Source organism: Lithobates pipiens, unplaced genomic scaffold, assembly GCF_037356315.1.
Source record: "Lithobates pipiens isolate NorthernLeopardFrog02 unplaced genomic scaffold, aLitPip1_a1.2 Scaffold_3, whole genome shotgun sequence".
Classification (NCBI taxonomy): Eukaryota; Metazoa; Chordata; class Amphibia; order Anura; family Ranidae; genus Lithobates; species Lithobates pipiens.
Genome location: NW_027507790.1, coordinates 194,818,344 through 194,837,989, shown reverse-complemented (window position 1 = coordinate 194,837,989; position 19,646 = coordinate 194,818,344). Strand labels below are relative to the sequence as shown.

General features: G+C 42.5%; 1 long non-coding RNA gene across 1 annotated transcript in view; it reads left to right on the top strand.

The window, feature by feature from the left end:
- LOC143940870 (uncharacterized) overlaps window positions 1–15,840 on the top strand; it is a 67,871-nt gene extending 52,031 nt beyond the window's left edge. Inside the window, exon 2 of the long non-coding RNA XR_013263947.1 lies at window positions 13,437–15,840. This is a non-coding gene — a long non-coding RNA (uncharacterized LOC143940870). The remainder of the gene's footprint in view (window positions 1–13,436) is intronic.
- Window positions 15,841–19,646: the final 3,806 nt, after the last annotated feature.

The window sequence follows — 19,646 nt, the reverse complement described above, 5'->3', positions numbered from 1 at the left end:
TGCACTGACGGGCACTGATAAATCGGCACTGATGGGCACTGATGAGGTGGCACCAATGAAGTGGCACTGATGAGGTGGCATTGATGGGCACTGATATGTGGCACTGATAGACAGCACTGATGGGCGACATGGATGGACACTGATAGGTGGCACAAATTGGCACTGATAGTTGGCACGGATTGGCATGGATAGGCGGCATGAATGGGCATGGATAGGCGGCACAGATGGGCATGGATAGGCGGCACAGATGGGCATGGGTAGGTGGCACAGATGGGCATGGGTGGGCACTGATAGGCTGCATGGATGGGCACTGATAGGTGGCATGGATGGGCACTGATAGGCGGCATGGATGGGCACTGATAGGTGGCACGGATGGGCACTGATAAGCGGCATTGTATTGTATTGTTTTGTACTGATGGATGCCCAATCAGTGCCAAACAATAATGCATGCTAATCAGTGATGCCCATTGTGGGCACTGATTGGCATCCATTGTGGGCCCTGATTGCCATCCATTGTGGGCACTGACTGGCATCCCTGGTGGTCTAGGTTGGCATACCTGGTGGTCTGGTGGCATCCCTGGTGGTCCAGAGTGGGCATTCTCAGTGGGGGGAGCTGCGCTGATAATCGATCAGCACAGACCCCCCTGTCAGAGGAGCAGCCGATCGGCTCTCTTCTACTCACGTCTGACAGACGCGAGTGAGGAAAAGCCGATCAACGGCTCTTCCTATTTACACTGTGATCAGCTGTGATTGGAAGCGGCTGATCACGTGGTAAAGAGTCTCCGTCGGAGACTCTTTACCGAGATCGTAGTTGCGGGGGGTCAGACTGACACACCACAACAACGATCGCCGCGATGCGCGCCCCGGGGGTGTGCAGCGGCTCAAAAGCCTGAGGATGTCATATGACGCCCAGTCAGGATTTTGAAACCACTTTGCAGCCATCATTCGCCTATAGGGCAGGCGGCAAGTGGTTAAAATGCCTCAAGTTAATGTATAGTCAACGTGTGCAGTGGACTGTCCTAATTGTGGAATTTCTGTGTGTAAGTGAGATCTGAGAGATGGAATCCCCTTAAAACCTAGTTGAGGTTAGAAGCTAGCTAACTGCAATGTAAAGACTCCAAATACGTTATATTACCAAAAGTATCCCAGTCTTAGTTCAAAGGGTTCAATATTGAGTTGGCCCTTTCTTTGCAGCTGTAACAGCTTCAACTCTTCTGGGAAGGCTGTCCACAAGGTTTAGGAGTTTGTCTATGGGAATGTTTGAACCTTCTTCTAGAAGCGCATTTGTGAGATCATGCACTGATGTTGGACAAGAAAGCCTGGCTCACAGTCACCGTTCTAGTTCATCCCAAAGGTGTTCTATCGGGTTGAGGTCAGGACTCTGTGCGGGTCAGTCAAGTTCCTCCTTCCCAAACTTGCCCATCCATGTCTTTATGGACCTTATTCATTCACTGGCATACAGTCATGTTGGAACAAGAAGGGGCCATCCCCAAACTGTTCCTACAAAGTTGGGAGCATGAAATTGTCCAAAATGTTCCCTTCACTGGAACTAGGGGGCAAAGCCCAATCCCTGAAACACAACCCCACACAATAACCCCCTTCCACCAAATGATTTGGACCAGTGCACAAAGCAAGGTCCATAAAGACATGGAGTTTGGGGTGAGGGAACTTAACTGACCTGCACAGAGTCCTGAACTCAACCCTATAGAACACCTTTGGGAGGAATCAGAGCAGAGACTGCTAGCCAGGCCTTCTCGCCCACATCAGTGGACAGCATTCCCATAGACACACTCCTAAACCTTGTGGACAGCCTTCTCAGAAGGGTTGAAGCTGTTATAGCTGCAAAGGATAGGCCAACTCAATATTGAGCAATATGGGCTAAGACTGGGATGCCATTAAGTTCATATGCGTGTAAAGGCAAGCGCCCTAATACTTTTGGTAATATAGTGTAATTCATCCTCCAAAGGCCATTTTGGCACAAGTTAGTGAATTGCATTATAGTCAAGAGGAAAGCAACAGGAAAGTTGTTTTTGAGGGTGCAAAGGGCTTTAAATTGGCCCTGAACCTGTGTAGCAAAAAGCACTAACTCTAAAGATAACTCTAACTTTAACCCTGACACTAGCCCTAAACCTAACGTTAACCCTAACCTGGCACTAACCACAGTCCTAAGACTAATGCCGCGTACACACAACCGGACTTTTCGAGGGACTAGGTCCGACAGACTTTCGACGGAGTTCTGACGGACTTTCCGAATGAACTGACTTGGCCACACACAATCACACCAAAGTCCGATGGATTCGAGCGTGATGACGTACGACCGGACTAGAATAAGGAAGTTCATATCCAGTAGCCAATAGCTGCCCTCCCGTCGGTTTTTGTCCGTCGGACTAGCACACACACGAGCGGATTTCTCGGTAGGAACTGGGTCCGGCGGAGTTCCGGGGGAAAAATTTGAAACATTTTCCATTTCTAAAGTCTGTCGGATTTTTGCAAATCAAAAGTCCGCTGCAGCCCACACACACGATCGAATGGTCTGCCGGAATTGTTCCGTCTGACCTTTGAAGTTGAAAAGTCCGGTCGTGTGTACGTGGCATTACACTAATGCTGGCCCTAATGGTAACTATTCTGACTCCAATTGTTGTAATAGTGACTATCCCTTCCTGAGACCTCTATGCCTATCTTGAATATAGCAGAGACAATCTTCATCAGCTGAACTCACTAAACACTTGAAATCCACGAGTGTCTTTATTGCATGCAGAAAGCAGTGGCAATACAATACGATGCAGTAGACTTGATATAGAACTATTGTAGGCGGTCAAAAAAGAGTATTGGCTTTCCTAGCCCCAATGTGTGTCTTGTATTACAAATGCCCACATAGGGGAAAAGGAAATTATTACCTCACAAGAAGGGGAAGAAAATACAGAAAATAATATGCAATACAAAAAATGGTCACAAGGTGCCTGAACATGGTGCCAGCCACCAGTCTAAGATGGCTTGTCTGGCTAATGCATGTGTGCATAGACATAGGCATAGGCATGCACATTTCTATGAGCAAAGAAGATGGACTGCACCTTCATCATTATCCAAACATATGAGCATGCACAGATGCGGACGTGTGTGCACATCTACTACTGCCAGGCTACATATTTAAGCCTGAACTCTAGTTCTAGTTCACTAGTTCTTTGCTCTATGGTCTTCAGCCTTCTTCCTGCAATCCAGTCTTGATGTGCATCCTTGATCCTATTACTGACCCGGGTTCCCCTATGACCTTCCTCTCAGAATACCCTTGCCTGCTCATGTTTGCTGTCTTCCTTCGTTACTGACCCCAGCCTAGACTATTGCCCACTCTTCTGCCTAGTGACTCTGTACCTTGCTGCCCAGTTGTTGCTGACTTCTGCCTGTTCCATAATCTGATTCTGCTTACATCCTGGTTTCCTTCAACTCTGCTTTTACTTGACCTGGTGTGGGACTGGACACCACCATCAACTGGACTTTGTGTTTTCACAGTGCATCATCAGCTGTACTTGTGCTTGTCAGATACCAGCTCTACCCAGTTCCTGCTCACAGTGCTTGTGTCTTCCCTTTTTCCCTGCAGTCCCTGTCTATACATCCATGGGTTGCTTAGATGGGAACTGTGCAAGGGGCTACCCTCATCATCTCAGGCTCTGCATACAGTTTCGGAACACAAGGTGAAAACATAATAAAAAAACAATTAACCAGAGAACAACTTAGACTAAACATATAGATGCAACAACATTTTCCACATACTGCGGGGGGCAGCACAGTAATTATAAGTTCCTTTTCACACCTTTCCTATCTGGAGCAGTAAAGCACATGCCCTAACATGTATTAAAGCATCCAAATCATTTTTCTCTGCTACTAAAGCACCAAAATGGACAAAAAAGCATGCCTGCACTATTATACACGTCCTTGCGGTGTGCTGCAATGTAGGTGCATCAGAGGTGCATTCCTTTAGTGCTTTTTTGCCATCAAAAGTTGTGCACCTTACTGCAATGGCTAATTATGGATTTTGGCGGTTGCCACTTGTTTGCACATCTTTATGGCTTGATTTTGTGTGGGGACACACTGGATGCCTTTAGCTGACATTGTGCTCTTGCTGGGCGTTCAGCGTGTCCCTGTGCCTTTAAAGTGGTTGTAAACCCTTACAACACACTTTGACCTACAGGTAAGCCTAGATCGGTGATGGCGAACCTTGGCACCCCTGATGTTTTGGAACTACATTTCCCATGATGCTCATGCACTCTGCGGTGTAGTTGAGCATCATGGGAAATGTAGTTCCAAAACATCTGGTGTGCCAAGGTTCGCCATCACAGGCCTAGATTAAGGCTTACCTGTAGGTCCAAGAAATATCTCCCAAACCTACACGGTTTAGGAGATATTTGCCGAAAGACAGGCACCGCTGTCTACGGTGCATGCGCACTGAGCGCGGCACCGTCAACGGCGAATATGCCGCGCGTGGCGGCTCCCGTGCGCATGCGCAGGAGTGACGTCATCGCGGCTTCGCCGAATGACAGTGGCGGAGCAGCGAGACCCACCGAGAAGATGGATGCGCCGGACTACAGGGGACAGCGGTGACATCGCTGGCTCCTGTGTCAGGTAAGTGACACATAATGGACTACAATGCGATGCATAGTAGTCCATTATGCTTTACCTTTGCAGGGAATGAAAGAGGAAGTAAACTCATCAGGGTTTACTTCCTCTTTAAGGAGGAGTGGGCTCTCTCCAGACAAACCTGCCCGTAATCTATCCATTGCAATATGTGCTCCAATTTGGAGGCTCTCAAAAGTATAGAGTTAGAAACGCAGTATACAAAGATGTGGCCACTGTGCCTTACACATATATTTACAAATGTGTGCAACTAACCTTTTGTCTTTAACGTGAATTGTTAGACAGGATAGGTTTTTGCAGGCTAGCTGGTAAGTGTGCTAGGAAATGTTTGTTTGTGACCATAATGCTCTAATGTTTGCATCCTGTGTTTCCATATGTTGTGGTAATGCATGTGTAAATCATAAGTGTGAAGTTGGGTTATTGATAATTCTAATCCTAATGTTAAAAATAAGCCCCTTTATCCTTTTAATAATTCTCCTAGCAGATAAAGGCAACATTTTTAAGCAGTCCCCCAAACCAATATAGAGACTAATTTTATCAACATTTTGCCAATAGCAAAATCAGTAATTTTGATGAAAAATGATATTTGGTAAAATCAGCTGCTAATCCCTACTACTGTAGGAAAAAGCTATGGTAGACATGTTGGAATGATGTGTCAAATCTGAAACAAGCTGGGGTCAGACAATTGGTACAGGTAACAGATGTTTTAGAACTGAAATTTTCTTGTTATGCATAGTGACAAAAAGTGCAAAAACTGCTTAATTTGGCAGTGATTTGGCAATTATTGATAACTTTTTGTGCTTTAACTGCACATTTTGCTAATGAGCTATTTATGTTTTATAGGGCATCTGGCTTCTTAGAAAGTGCTTTTAGAGCATGAGAATGATTGCATCATATTGCTTCATCAAGTGGTCTTCTGCTGGGTGTTAATGGTTTCCCTGAGTTTAGTGTTCAAAGCACATTGCAGGCTGAAAGGTTCTGTTTAACTGTTGTTTTGTTGCTTAGGAACAAGCACGGAAGGGTCAACGGTAACTGCTGTCTGGATGTTAGTGAGAACCTGCTGAGTATGCAAATACTGAAAGTCAGGGAGTTCTGATCTCTGGAGTCAACTACTGGGAAACCTTCCATGGCCTTTTTTGCTGTCTGAGGAATAAAAAAAAAGTAGTTTTGAAAATAAAGGTGGGGTTAAAAACAAACTATTCTTATGAAAATAAAATTATGTGTGAGTTCGGTATGTATGGAGCTATTTTATATCTTTTCACATGCTGTTTTTAAATTGAATCGGTGTGTTTTGTAATGCAAAACAAAGCATTTATTTTAATGTGGACAAATATACTGTACTTACCTTCCTTTTGCTCACCTTCCACATCGTTCAACTGCTGGTGTTAAAAAAAAACCCTTTTGGTAAGCTTTGAGTTGTTGGATTCATAGCTTACACAGGACTATGAACTCAGTGTTGTCACATGGCCAAATTACCTGCTCCAGCAGACAGGGTATTCCTTTTGGCTCCTGGTACTGAACATAATGCTGGGAGAGAGAAGGATAGGGTAATTGTAGCTCATACTCCCAAAAGAGCTGAATGGAATGGAGGATGAGGGGAATATTGTTCGTCTGCAGCCTCTGTAGGTGTCACAAGGGCAGCAGTGGTCCAATTGGAAGCTGCCACACTGGATGACCTCAGCAGCCATCTTTATTGGGGCCAATGCTAATAAATAGCAGTCCTCTGCTGCAGTTGATGCACAGTTGCGAAATGGATATAGTAGGGACAGGATCCATGATGGATAGGGACAGCTTATTTTGCGTTAGGGAGAGGTTCCTGATGAGAAGAGACAGACTAGAGACACAGCTGCTGGCTCCAACATTCCTTGCACTCTGGTACTGACATAAAGTTTTTGGATTAGTTCTTCCAATTGATGTTACACTTTTATACTATCTAATGGCCACCCCTCCACTCAGATGTTGTTCCGATAACGTAAGCCTTAATAGAGTGACAACCTTCGTGCTGAAACTATTCCAATGTGTCACTAACATTGCTGAGAACTACTGCACCTGTATTGACTGTGTCACTGAGACGCTGATACCATAGTGTTTGCAACTTGCAGCTGTTCTCCACAGCTGTACTCCACATGCTTCATCTAACCAAATAATATTTGTACCACTTTACTTGGTTTTTGCATGCTATTCTTCCATATAGGGTACAAATTAACTGACCCCATGGACAAACAAACCAAATAAACCAGACTAACATTGACACAGAACTATATAACAAGTACCAACAAATGGTGGGGGCAAGGGAGCTTCAATATTTGTTTTTTTTTTCGCTGCCGCTGGCGGTATCATTTACCGGAATGGTGATGGAATGCACCTGCGCATATTTGTAACTACACACAGTGTAAACTACTTACTTCAGAGTTATTCCCTTCTGAATTATAAGTCATACTTTTCAGAGGACAAATCAGTCTCTTAACTCCATGCTCTCTGGGCTGAAGAGCGACTTGGGTGAAGAGCTTCCTCACAGACTCAATGGGATGTAAAGAGAGTTCTTGTGCTTCTGGAGCATATTCAACAGACGCTTCTTGCCACTCCTGTTCTTCTTGAATCAAGGTCAAAACTCTGATGTGTTCTCCCTAAATGCCTTGGAAATGTTCTCTATAGTCAAAAGGGTTGACTCAGAGGACTCAGGGGAGAGGGATGAGGCTTTAACTAACATATGTGGCAGGTCTAAGATGTCCATCGTTCTTTTGTACAACAGTGTGCTGCATCCCTCTCTGATAGCATCCATAAGCAGTTTGTATTGCTTATCAGGTTCAACATAGGCCAGAACCGGGGTTTCTCCACTTTAGCTGTTGGAAGGCATGCTCATATTGGTCTAATCACTAATCTTGTTGTAGCACTACAGCTACAGTATTGCTTGCTGAGACTTTCTAGGCACTTTAGTTTGGGAATTTGAGTCTGGTGGCTACCAGTCATAAAGCTTATACTTAGTCCTCAGATGTTTGATGAAGGATTGGGCTATCTTGGAGAACCCCTCCACAAACCATCTGTAATAAGGCCGGAATCCCAGGACCCACCCTCATCTGTGACATTTTGGGGCCTCAGCTAAGAGACAATGGCTGTTAACTTCATTGGATAAGTGACCATTCCCTTTGCAGAGATGACTTGCCCCAGATAGGTGACAGATGCCTATGCTGGATGCCTAACCATGTCCATTACTATGCTTAGCCCTTATGGACTATTCTGCTCCTCTCACCACTCATCAGCAATGACTAGGTCCATCCTACTGACCTGGCTTCCAGATGAGGAGGAGGCAGAAAGATCATGGACAAACCTCTTGTGTTGCTTAATTCCCTGAAGTAGCTGCTGGTATATTTGATTCTTCTGCCCTTCCCAGTGCTTACTGATCCTAACTGAGCTTGAAACTCACTGCATTTTCATATATATATATATATATATATATATATATATATATATATATATATATATATATATATAGCATTAAGCAGGCTCCAGAACAAAAACTGTTATAATAGGATGATTATAAAGGGACAACAATGTGGCCTATCTTTGGTTCTGCCACCCTAACTATTCCACTGGCCAGTGTGGAGTCTAATACACAATCTGCTGGCACTGGGCTTATGAACTCTTGTTGGAGAGCTCACTCTCTCTCATGAGAGTATCTACAACCCAAGAGCATGCCTCATACATCCTGGGCCAACCCTCCAAGTAGCAGAAGTTTTTATGCAACCAGAAAACAATTTCAGTAACAATAGAGGTGGCCAAAAAGCCTTTCACACCAAAAAGTCTGAGCTCTGTAGGCCGGATGAGAGGTCTGCACACAGACTTCCCCTTAAGCCGATGCCAACTGGATCTTCTCCCTCTCTGGAGCTCACAGTTCTCAATCTAGGTGGTCCCTCTGGGTATCTCTCTTCTCTGTAGCACTGCACAGCATGTTGTCTCTAGTTCTCTATCTAGTCTCTGTCTCAAAACAGCACAACACTGTGCGACACCTCAGTTCTCAGTGAGCAGCCCTTCTCTATCTAGCTCCTTGTGGCCCTGTGTACTGCACCCTCTCGACAGCACAGCTCACAGCACTCCACATTTCTGCCACATTTTCTTCCATCTCTTCAGAAGCACCCACTTTCTCTTCTGCTGGTTTCAGAATCTAAGTCTTTGTCTGGTCTCAAAATAGCTGCTGTTTCTCCTGCAATGAGGACACTTCTTCCTCTATCCTCTATTTGATATGAATATGGGGACGTAAAGCAAACCTGTTGCTTTGCCCTTAATGGGAAAAAATAAATACAAAATTCTGAAGATTGCATGAAAAGTACTAGCTTATAACTATACCAAAATGCACTCATATACATTTTCTTGGGATAGCAGGGTTAGCTGGGGCTGTAATGTGTTAGTGTAGTGTTTCTAGTGCATCTGGAGACAATCGGTCATGGGACATCTATTTGTGCATGCACTATAACAATACCTTGTCCTTGGTGGCCTTGGTGCAGCAGCCCAGACTTCTCAGGCAGAGTATATGATCTTCAGATATACACTAACAGTAAACTCAGTATTCTCCATGAAAACTGTAATCTGCAGCCATCTTCTTGTAGTGCTACCCCTGCAGGAACCGCTAGAATATTTTGGGTTCTCTGTTCATCACTGAGCACTGGGCAGAGCACCACCCCTGCTGACACCACAAATGTACCTTCGCCAGGTAGTTCCTTGGCTGTCACACAAAGGAAAAATACGCACACACTGGTAATGTAAATGTTTAGCTTGTATTAAGATCAAATAATAGTATGGCATGCAAAGAAAATAGTTAAACAAAACTATCAATAAACAAGGTACTACAGCAAAAGGGACAACACAGTCCAATACCACTTTGGGACATACCCACCCATCCTTCAGGACTAAAGATGTAAATGATAGCTCTTAGACTTAGTGATTTTCTCCAAGTGAGTAAAGAGGGGTAACAAAAACACAAGGCTAACTCACTTATAGACCCTCAGTCAGAAAATACTAAATTTAAGCTTCAGAACGTTTGTCAGAACTACCTCCCACAACTAAACAATAAATATACATTGGATTCCTCTGCTGGTTTAGTTGGGGCCCATATGTTGGCGCGCAATGAAGGATGCGGTTCTTTAAGTTAAGAAAACAGAATAATCTTTATAGATGATAGAGTGGTTAGCCAAGTTCCCCTTTAATATGTGAAGTTCATGGGGAAGATCACTTTAAGCCCTTGTACACACGATTGGAGATTCCGACGGAATGTGTCTGATCGGAGCGTTTTGACGGATATTCCGACTGTGTGTGGTCTGCATCGGACTGTTTCCGTCGGAATATCCATCGGACCAAATTTTCCAACTTGCCGGAAATATTTTCTGACAAAATGCTCCGATCGGACATACTCCGATCATGTGTAGAAAATTCAGATCGGACAAAGTGCCACGCATGCTCAGATCAAATTCCTACATCAAAGCTATTGGCTACTAGCCTGAACTTAGTCCTGTTGTAACGAAATAACGTCATCACGTTCTGAACAATCGGATTTTCCAACAACTTCGTCCGACCATGTGTATGCAACAGTTTCAGACAAAATCCGTCAGACAAAATCCGACGGACAAAATCCGAATCTCCGACCATGTGTACAAGGGCTAAGAATATTGAAAGGTAAGAAAACATCACCTTAGTAGGGGAGCGGGGGGGGGGGGGGATTGTTAAATGTATACGTCCCTCCCAAATAAAAGACGTTTATTGAGCATTAAAAATAAGACATACAAAAATCCAGAACACATTGGATATGGAAAACAACAATCAACAGCACATAGGCGTGGAAAACAATGTACCCCGTGCCCCATACATTGATGTACAGTTTACCTATAAAAGAAGGACAATGAAGTGTCATTGTTGAACAACTGTTACACAATCATCCAGCTTATAATGCAATGTCAGCATGACTATTGATGTAGATAAATGGAGAACTTGAACTTGCTGCTAATTCCTTCCTTGGGTGGCTTGAACTTGAACTGGACTAAATGCAGAGTTCTGCCTAGCAGAACTGCAGCAATAGATGGACTCTGGCACATGTGCTGATTGCATAAGCCTGTAATGTACAGTATCCTTAAACTTGAAATAACTTGAACAGCAATCACAATTGCAAAAAGGAAGTGTTAAATGGCTTAGGAACCCTCTCACCTGGTCCTTTTTCCAAGATGATGTAAAAAAAAATGAATGCAATACACATGACATAAACATAATAGATACATATATGTCAACTTGGCAGTACATAAGAGATAGTAAATATTATTAGTATAATAAATATAATATAAGGTTGTTTTGTTTAATATATATACATTGTACGTTGTATAATACATTGTTTTGTTTTTTTGTTTCATTCATTTCTACAGTTTTCATGCATTTATGTCAAACTGATTATGGGGTACTGTGAAGGAAATGATCTCACAGGTGATAACATGTGATACACCTGTGGGATTTACTTTTTAGATGTTTGTGCATATTTTTCAATAAAGTTTACTCTTTGATGATCAAAATATATTTTTGTTGCTCTCTTTTCCCACTGTGAGCAGTCGTGAGCTTGCTATGGTCTCATTCCCTTTTTTCTGTGTATGCATATTGACTCTGCTTCATGGGAGGGAGCCCGTCACATTGAAGTATTAATCTTTTGATCTTCTGATTGACTAAGCGAGTGGATTCATGTGCATTTTTTATTTAGGATGGCCCCCCCACCTCACATAATATTGTTCAGGTCTAGTCACCCAGGCCCAAGCACTGTTACACAGAAAGGAAAACATGCTCCCCCATATCTCGAAGCCTTGCTGAAATAGCAATCGAGGGTGAATGTTCCAACAGAGTGGAAAGGCAATGAGGGAGCACAAATGGGTGAGAATACCTTGTTGGGCAGGGAAGTGGGGTGCTGTTATTGACCAAGCATTGAAACATAACAGTACCGTCATAATCTATTCAGCTGTTTCAAACACTCTCTTTCTTTAACCAACATGTCAATTGTAAGTTGACTAAACAACATTGCCACTAGTTACTAGATATTGACATTTGACTATTTCAGGAAGGAAAGAGGTGTCTTTAATGTGTAGAGGGATCTAAACAATGTCACTGGCCTTGGACCAAGATTTGATGGGGTAAATAGAGCTTGGGGGGGGGGGGGGGTGCTAAAAACGTAGAAGTATCCAATAGTAAGAATAAGAAATTTGTTCTAAATTGCCATGTGGCACAGCAGACCATCAAAACGTAAGGGAACCTGGAATGGACTGCAGTTGGCGCTATGCTGTCCCGGGGTCCCACCCTGCATTTTTTCAAACAGAGCCACCACATACCTGTCTTTAGGGCCACGATCTTGGATACATGTCTCCTGGCTGGCTCATGATATTCCTGACCATAGGCCCATATTGACATGAAGACCCCGAAGGCAATCCACACTAAGGTACAGACATGCAGAAGAAGGTCAGGGGTAGACAAGATGACTTCACCTGTTTCCCAAGTGTCCTCAATCACTATCCCTGGCAGTTCAGCCATGCACCACAGGGCCCTTTATGGAAGCTACAGCTCAGGCTTACATGCCTAACATTAGGCTCCACCCATAGTTTTTATATATATATAGCTATATACACCTATATATATATAAAACTAAGCTGAATATGTTTAACTCTTTCCCAGCCTCGAGACAGCTACATTTCCAGCCTGACTACAAGTAGTGTACAACACCTCCATGTTCCATGCAATTACCCGGTGCAATAGGCCTACAAAAGATGAAGGCTTATTCGCAGGGAAAATATACAAAATCCCCTTTCTACTTTGCCCCTCTGGACCTAACTTATATTTTTTAATGAAAAAAAAAAATCTACCCTATGCAGTTTCCCTGTTTTTTCTCTCTAGAATATATTTGAGAACCAGAGGGTGACCAGTGGACTTGAGTGGGATGTACTTTGTCTTTTGTGACCAGAGCGCTTTTCCATCAAAAGCTATTTGACATCTCTAGCATTGAGTATGACATTTTTCTGGTAAGCAGGTGTGGTTAAGATTGTGGTGGATGAACACAGTGGTGAGGTGCTTCACAGTTTAAAGAGTTGCACTTTGCTGTACTTTTTGGAAGAATATACTGCAAAGATGGGTTCCATCACTGATTTTGGATGGTGGAATTACATTGTGGATTATTATTTTTTTTTTACGAGGATTGTTTTTTTCACCTGTGTATTTTGTTTGCATGTTTGATTTATTTTTGTTGTTCTGTCTTGTTATAATTTATTGGGTACTGCATGAGATGTTCAGAGCACAGCACTTATTTATATGAATCTTTTTTTACCAATTTATATCTATTGGTGTGCTAGCAGCTGTAACCTATTACACATTTTAGCACAATTACAATTTCATTATAGTTTTTTTGTGGGGGTTAGGGACTTTTTTTTTTATCCACATATTGTATACGGTGAGAAACATTTTTTTTTTTTTTACCTGGAGATATATTGATAAATGTAAATATTCAAATTGTACATTAAATAAATGTATTTTCTTAAATGCATAGTTGTGAACATGAAATAACACAACTGCTGAGTATGTATGCTTCTGAATGTTTGCCTGATTACATTTACTGTGGAAAATGCCACTTACAATGGGGTAAATGAGCTTTAGTCAGTTTCAAAGTTATCTAGCATATATCATTGATTACAAGCAGACCATTAATAATACATGAGCTCTGTTACTTGCTTTAGGGTCTGAAATGCTTTCAGCAACCGTGTTTAAGACATTATAATCTTGTATTTTATTTATTTTTTTAGGCGTCCTGTGTATTATTTCCTGAAGATCATGTTTACCTATAAAAGAACCTGGGGGATCTATAACTGATTGTCAGACTCGTTTCATTGATCTCAGAGCTAAAGGATGAGGTAATGCATCTTGCAAGCTTATCGAGAAGTCTTCATACAAAAAATGTCTTGGAACAATCCATATTCATGGATTAGACTGTCTGCTTTATTACATTTCATATTCACTTTTCACTGATCTGTGTATCTTTTGACAGTGCTGTGTGTGAGAGAGAGATACATCCAGCTTCTTGTGAGGAGTCAAATCTTCACATGAACTAAGAAACCTGTCAGCGTTTATAGATTTCTCTGGTAACCAATCGATCATTAGATGCCAGGAACGTTAATCCGATTAAAGGCAGTAAAACAGATTTCTATCTGTGCTGCCTGTCTCAGATTTCAGAACACAAGAGAATGAGAGCGGGAGAGAAGGAACAGAGAAGTATGACATCATCCCTTGTCTGCATCTGCATCAGCTAATGAAATTACGCAATGGGCTTCAATATTATTAATGTCAATGTGATTCCACGCTCCTAATAAGAGCACTTTCAAATTTACTCTGCCACATGGAAAGCTTGAAAGCCCTATTATTCAAAGGTGTGCACTTGTGTTCCCAGGGCGTGCAAAGCATAAGCTGTCTGGCAAGAGGTTTGCCAACTGTGCCTTTAATCCAAGCACCACGGATGACAATGAAGGTCATTTTAAAATGACAGATTTTTTCATGCTTAGCCTCATTAGAATTCGTTATCCTCAGTTGAAAGTTATGTTAAAAAAACACTATCTATCTATCTATCTATCTATCTATCTACCCCATTTTTGTTCTCAACACCTTCCACCAGGTGCAAAGGTTTTGCATGGAATCTGCAAGGTCAGACATTGCTTCCATTCAACTTGAGGACTTAAACTGATGGATTAAAAGTATGCTTATTTGCATATCCCCATCATTTGGAGCATCAGTGCATCCTGTGTATTTCTTTGGACAAAAAAAATTACCAATTTGTTGCCCTTGGACCTTGCCCTCGGGTGCTAGCCTCTGTGCTTCGTTTACAGGGCATCCCCATAGTGACAGATTTGGATGACCTCTTACTCAGGCAACAGTCAGCTCAGACTCTGTAAGCAGAAAAAGACAATGCTACCACTAAGATTCCACGTATAAACTGAGAAAAACTGGTGCCCAGGCTGATAGTGTCTCCAGTATCACTCATAAGACTAGATGCAAAAATAGGATACAGCTGGCGAATTATGCTATACTCACCTTTAAGTTAAATAAATCTAACCGCAACTGGATGTTACTGAGTCAACTACTATATCCTATCTTTGCATCTAGACTCTGTAAGGTAATCTCTACTGGATCTTTCAGACCCTATGGAGGTTTGCGTGGATTTAGAATCTCCAGTTGGTGCTGAAGTGACTGCTCTCAGCATCTGATCTCCAGAGAGTAGTGTCATCAGCCCAATGTATTTCATAAACTTTGTTGCAGGGAGGATGCTGGATGTGGACCTCTTGGTCTCCAGGTTCAGGAACAGACTAGCCAGGTTTTTCTCGAGGTCCAGGGATTCACTTACCTTTGCAGTGGATGCTCCGGAAGCCCAATGGGAGCAATATATCTTCCTCGCCTGTTAAGCAGGATCAGGGTTGAAGACATTCTGGTGGATCTTACTGCACTGGTGTAATGTCTGATTCCTCCACTGGGGGCTCAGTCATCTCCACTATCCCCTCAGCACATTGATGAGGTCTCAGTCACATCACCTGATACCTCCTCTTCTTCCTATTTAAACAGCTGCCGCCAATGACTCATCGTTCGTACTAGGAACCTATTACCAGGCCTAGTACACCAGGCGCACGTTGCTGCTTACTTCTCCAAGTTTGGGCCAGACAGAGCCCCACTTCATCCTCTTCATTTGAGCCGGATAGAGCCCCACTTCCTCCTCTTTGTTTGGGCCGGACAGAGCCCCACTTCATCCTCTTCGTTTGAGCCGGACAGAGCCCCACTTCATCCTCTTCGCTTGGGCCGGACAGAGCCCCACTACATCCTCTTTGTTTGGGCCAGATAGAGCCCCACTTCATCCTCTTCATTTGGACTGGATAGAGCCCCACTTCATCCTCTTCATTTGGGCCGGACAGAGCCCCACTTCATCCTCTTTGTTTGGGCCGGACAGAGCCTCCACTTTCTACTCTCCATTTTGGGCCAATGAACGCTTCACCACCATCTCTCCAGACCTACGGAGTGTCCCCATCAGCATAACGCAACTCACTGCAAGTATTCCTGAACTGCATAAACGTTGTACTACTCCTAACTGCTAATGCCTTGCCGACCCTCCTGATACCTAAGTTATGGCTGTATATAAACTCTCTAAATAAACCCCAACTAATCCTTCAACATCCCTTTGTTCCTTTATCTGTATTGTGCCATAAGGTGTTACCACTTAACCACATAGTATGTATATAAGTCCGAAGCTGTGATCCTCTACAAAAACACTACTAGCTCACTGCCTGAGACATTACAACTGATCCAGGAGGACATGGTAGGTGGACTTTGTCAGGCTCCTGGCAGACTCTCCATGGGCCCTCCCAGATAGTCAAAATTTTCTGTCTGAAGGACCTGTTTACCAACCAGCTTCTCGGTTACTGGCTTGCCTGGTTGCCGATTATGTAATTTTTTACAAAAACTCTGCTTTGAGACTATTTGTGTGTTTCCTTTTTCTACAATTACAGGTGCAATTAAGGTTGTTATTCTCAGTGCTATTGTTTTGGGAGTTGAGTCTTTGGGTTGGCAGCCTTAAATTGGTAGTAAACCGTTAGAAAAAAAAATTCCACCTACAAGATAAAGCCATAATTTGCTAGTATGAATCGCATACTAGCATGTTATGAAAGACTTGCCTTGAGTAAGCCCTCTAGCGGCATGCTGTCACTGCTGAGGAGGCTTCCATCTTCACCCAGTATTCCTTCCAGGTTCGTGGGCTGCTGTAGCTTGAATGGCTGAGCCGTGATGGCGTTGCTCCTGCACATGCATGCTTGGGTCCCAGGCATGGCACACAGCTCTGAAGGAATGGCACAGGTACGCTGTTCCTTCAGAGCACATGCGCTGGTGATGTCACCGGCTGCTGCTCACTAGAACATCTCCTAAATGGTGCACATTTAGAAGATATTCATTTAACCTACAGGTAAGCTTTATTATTTTTGGAAGGGGTAATTGTTGTGGCTGCTCAAAATTTTTATTTTACCGCAGTAAGATCTGTGCATCCAGTGTATAAAAATTAATCTTTTGCTCCAATATTTCAAAGATTTAGCTGTGGCATTGGCTTGTGATGTGCACGGAATCCTAGTCCCAATTTATTTATTATTTTTTTAGCCAGAGAACCAATTTTAGACTAAGAAACATAGACCAGCCTTTTTTGTTTATCAAGACACCCTTTACAATTATGCTCATTCTAAAATGTTAAAAATTAAACAAATATTTTTACAACGTTAGAGGTGATTTATTCTTCCAATGCAAGCACACCTTGCACACTTGTACTCTGGCATTTCTCTTCCCTCTCAGTTTCTCCCTTTCACTCAGCTAATGTGACCCCGCTGCTGATGGAGAAGGGCAGGGAAGGGGAAAATAAGGTTGCTATACAGGGGCCTGATGTCCTCAGAGACCCGGTGGCTAGAAGATTGTAATGGTGCACAATGAAAACCTGTGGCTTTGTGTAACTAAAAGGCAGATTTGATCTCCCCACTGGCTTGTATACAGTTTTTGGGCAATTTTTAGGTATTTTGCCAAGGCACCCCTGAAGAAACCTGAAGGCATCCCTAGGTACCTGGGCACCCTGGTTTAAAAAGGCTGACATACAGTAGGCACACCTGATATCATTTGCCAGTCCTCATTGCAGAGGACTCTCCAGATTTTCAGGTCCTCCAGAGGACAGGGACTGATTTGAATGAGTTCATGGACTCTATAAAGTGCTGCATAATATGATGGTGCTATATAAAAATTAAAATAAATCAGAGTTCCTATATGGTATTGTAGGTCTCTGGTATTCTTTTTTTACTAAATAAAAAAAAAAAGGGGGATTTGCGGTTTTCTTGGAAACCCCCTTTTAATTAAGCAACAGATAAGCAATGGAAAGTACATGAAGAGAATGACAGACATTTTAGTGTCAAAGTCCATTTTCACGAACTGCAGCTTTCTAGATAATAGTTAAAATATTTAAATAGACGTTCACCCCGTGCCAATAATTACACAAGAGTATTTGAGTAATCAGGACAAATCGAATGTGCATTGAAAGCAAACCTTGATTATCACGTGGATCCATCTGGCTAAGTCACATAAGTATGAATCAGAACTTGTGATTTTGCTTTTTAGGATGACTCAGTCAAAGCATTACCAACTCACCCTTTCAATAACTTATATATTTAAGTTACATAAAAATGTAAAGGTTTTCCAATCACTGCTTTGCACTATACCTACAGTAAACAAACTTATTTAGTCATTTAGTCATTACGTAGGTACAAGGGGTACCAGGACATTTGGACGTGCACCTACATAACAAGCATGGTTGTGAGATTTACCAACAGACTAATTTAAAAATGGATTTTAGTTTTTATTGAAAAGTTGGGCATTATTCCAAGTCAGGTGATGTCAATTACAAACCCAAAAATATTCTTTGACTTATGGTGACTCTCAAGGTGTTGTGATTACACCCAACAGCCAAGGGCAGTTTCTGAAAATAAATATAATTGATGGTTATAAATCATGATAAGGCGTTAAAATGATAGCTGATTCTTTCTGCCTGCATGTTCCATGATCCAGAAAGTCATTGAAAAATGCAGATTAAAGAGAAATGAATAGAAGTTAGGTCAAGATCTTAAGAGAAATAAAATTTGACACAGAACTACGTGTAGTATTGCTAGGTATACAAAACATCCATACACTATCACTGCAAAGGACCTGCATAAAGTTATGCTTTCAGGGGGGTAGCAGTTGAATGTTTACTGGGAAACTCCTCTCCCAACAGACTTTCCAGTGCCATCATCTAAATTAATTTATAAAGTAGTATTACAAATTTGTTTGAAAGCATTGCAACCTTCCATTTAGAGAGTTTTAGAAACACCCCATAGAGCGACTGAAAAAGGGAAATTAGTGTCATTGCTTGTACTATGGAATCATGTACCCAAAATGGGGCAGCTGCATGGCAGAATGAGAATGCTTTACCCTGCAGTGAACACTAGAGGTGCGCATCTTCACTGGTCTCATGATTCAATTCAATTACGATTATCTGGTCAAGGATTCAATACAATTTAATTCTGCGATGCATCACAATGCGTCACAATTATTGATGATGGTTGCTATCAAAAATAATTCAATCATTTAAAAGAACTACATTTTTTAAATTTTATCTGCTTAAAAAAAAAAAAAGAGGACACTCCCAGCATATAGCAAGACAAGGACATGGAGACATGGAAAAGTCCAGGATATGAGGGAAGGGTAGGAACTGAAGGATGGAAGAATCCATGAATAAGAAAGAAAGGATGGATAGAGAATGGAGGGACCGGAGGAGTCTGGAGTTAGGAACTGAAGGATGGAAAAGGATGGGGATGGAGATGGAGGAATCCATGGATAGCAACAGAAGGATGGAAGAGTCTGGGGATGGAGATGGAGGATTCCATGGAGAGGAACAGAAGGATGAAAGAGGATGGGGATGGAGATGGAGGAATCCATGGATAGGAACAGAAGGATGGAAGAGTTCAAAGATAAAAATGGTGGTGGTGAGAGGGGGACTGAAAGATGGAAGAATTAAAGGGAGGGTGTTAAGATGGTCATCATGGAGTCCTGCAGGTGAAGAATATCAGCGGTAGAGGATACCCTGTGCTGTGAACATGGCACGGTCGGGGACGTGATGGTCTCCTCCTGGAGTCCAGGGTTGGGGATGTCATAGTGCTTTCTGTATAAACATATTTCATTAAAGTGGAGTTCCACCCAAAAGTGAAACTTCTGCTTTAATTTCAGCACACCTAGTGAACATCAATGCCAGATGCAAAGTTGGATTAATGGCAGGACTCAGTGACTCAGCGATAAAGTCTCCAGGACCACATAGGAAAAACACCAACAGGATCTCCGGACGTTAATGGAAGGATACAGAAAGGAAACATTCTCCCATGATGATGTACGTAGGTCTTTTATTAAAAATAATTGCTAAAAAG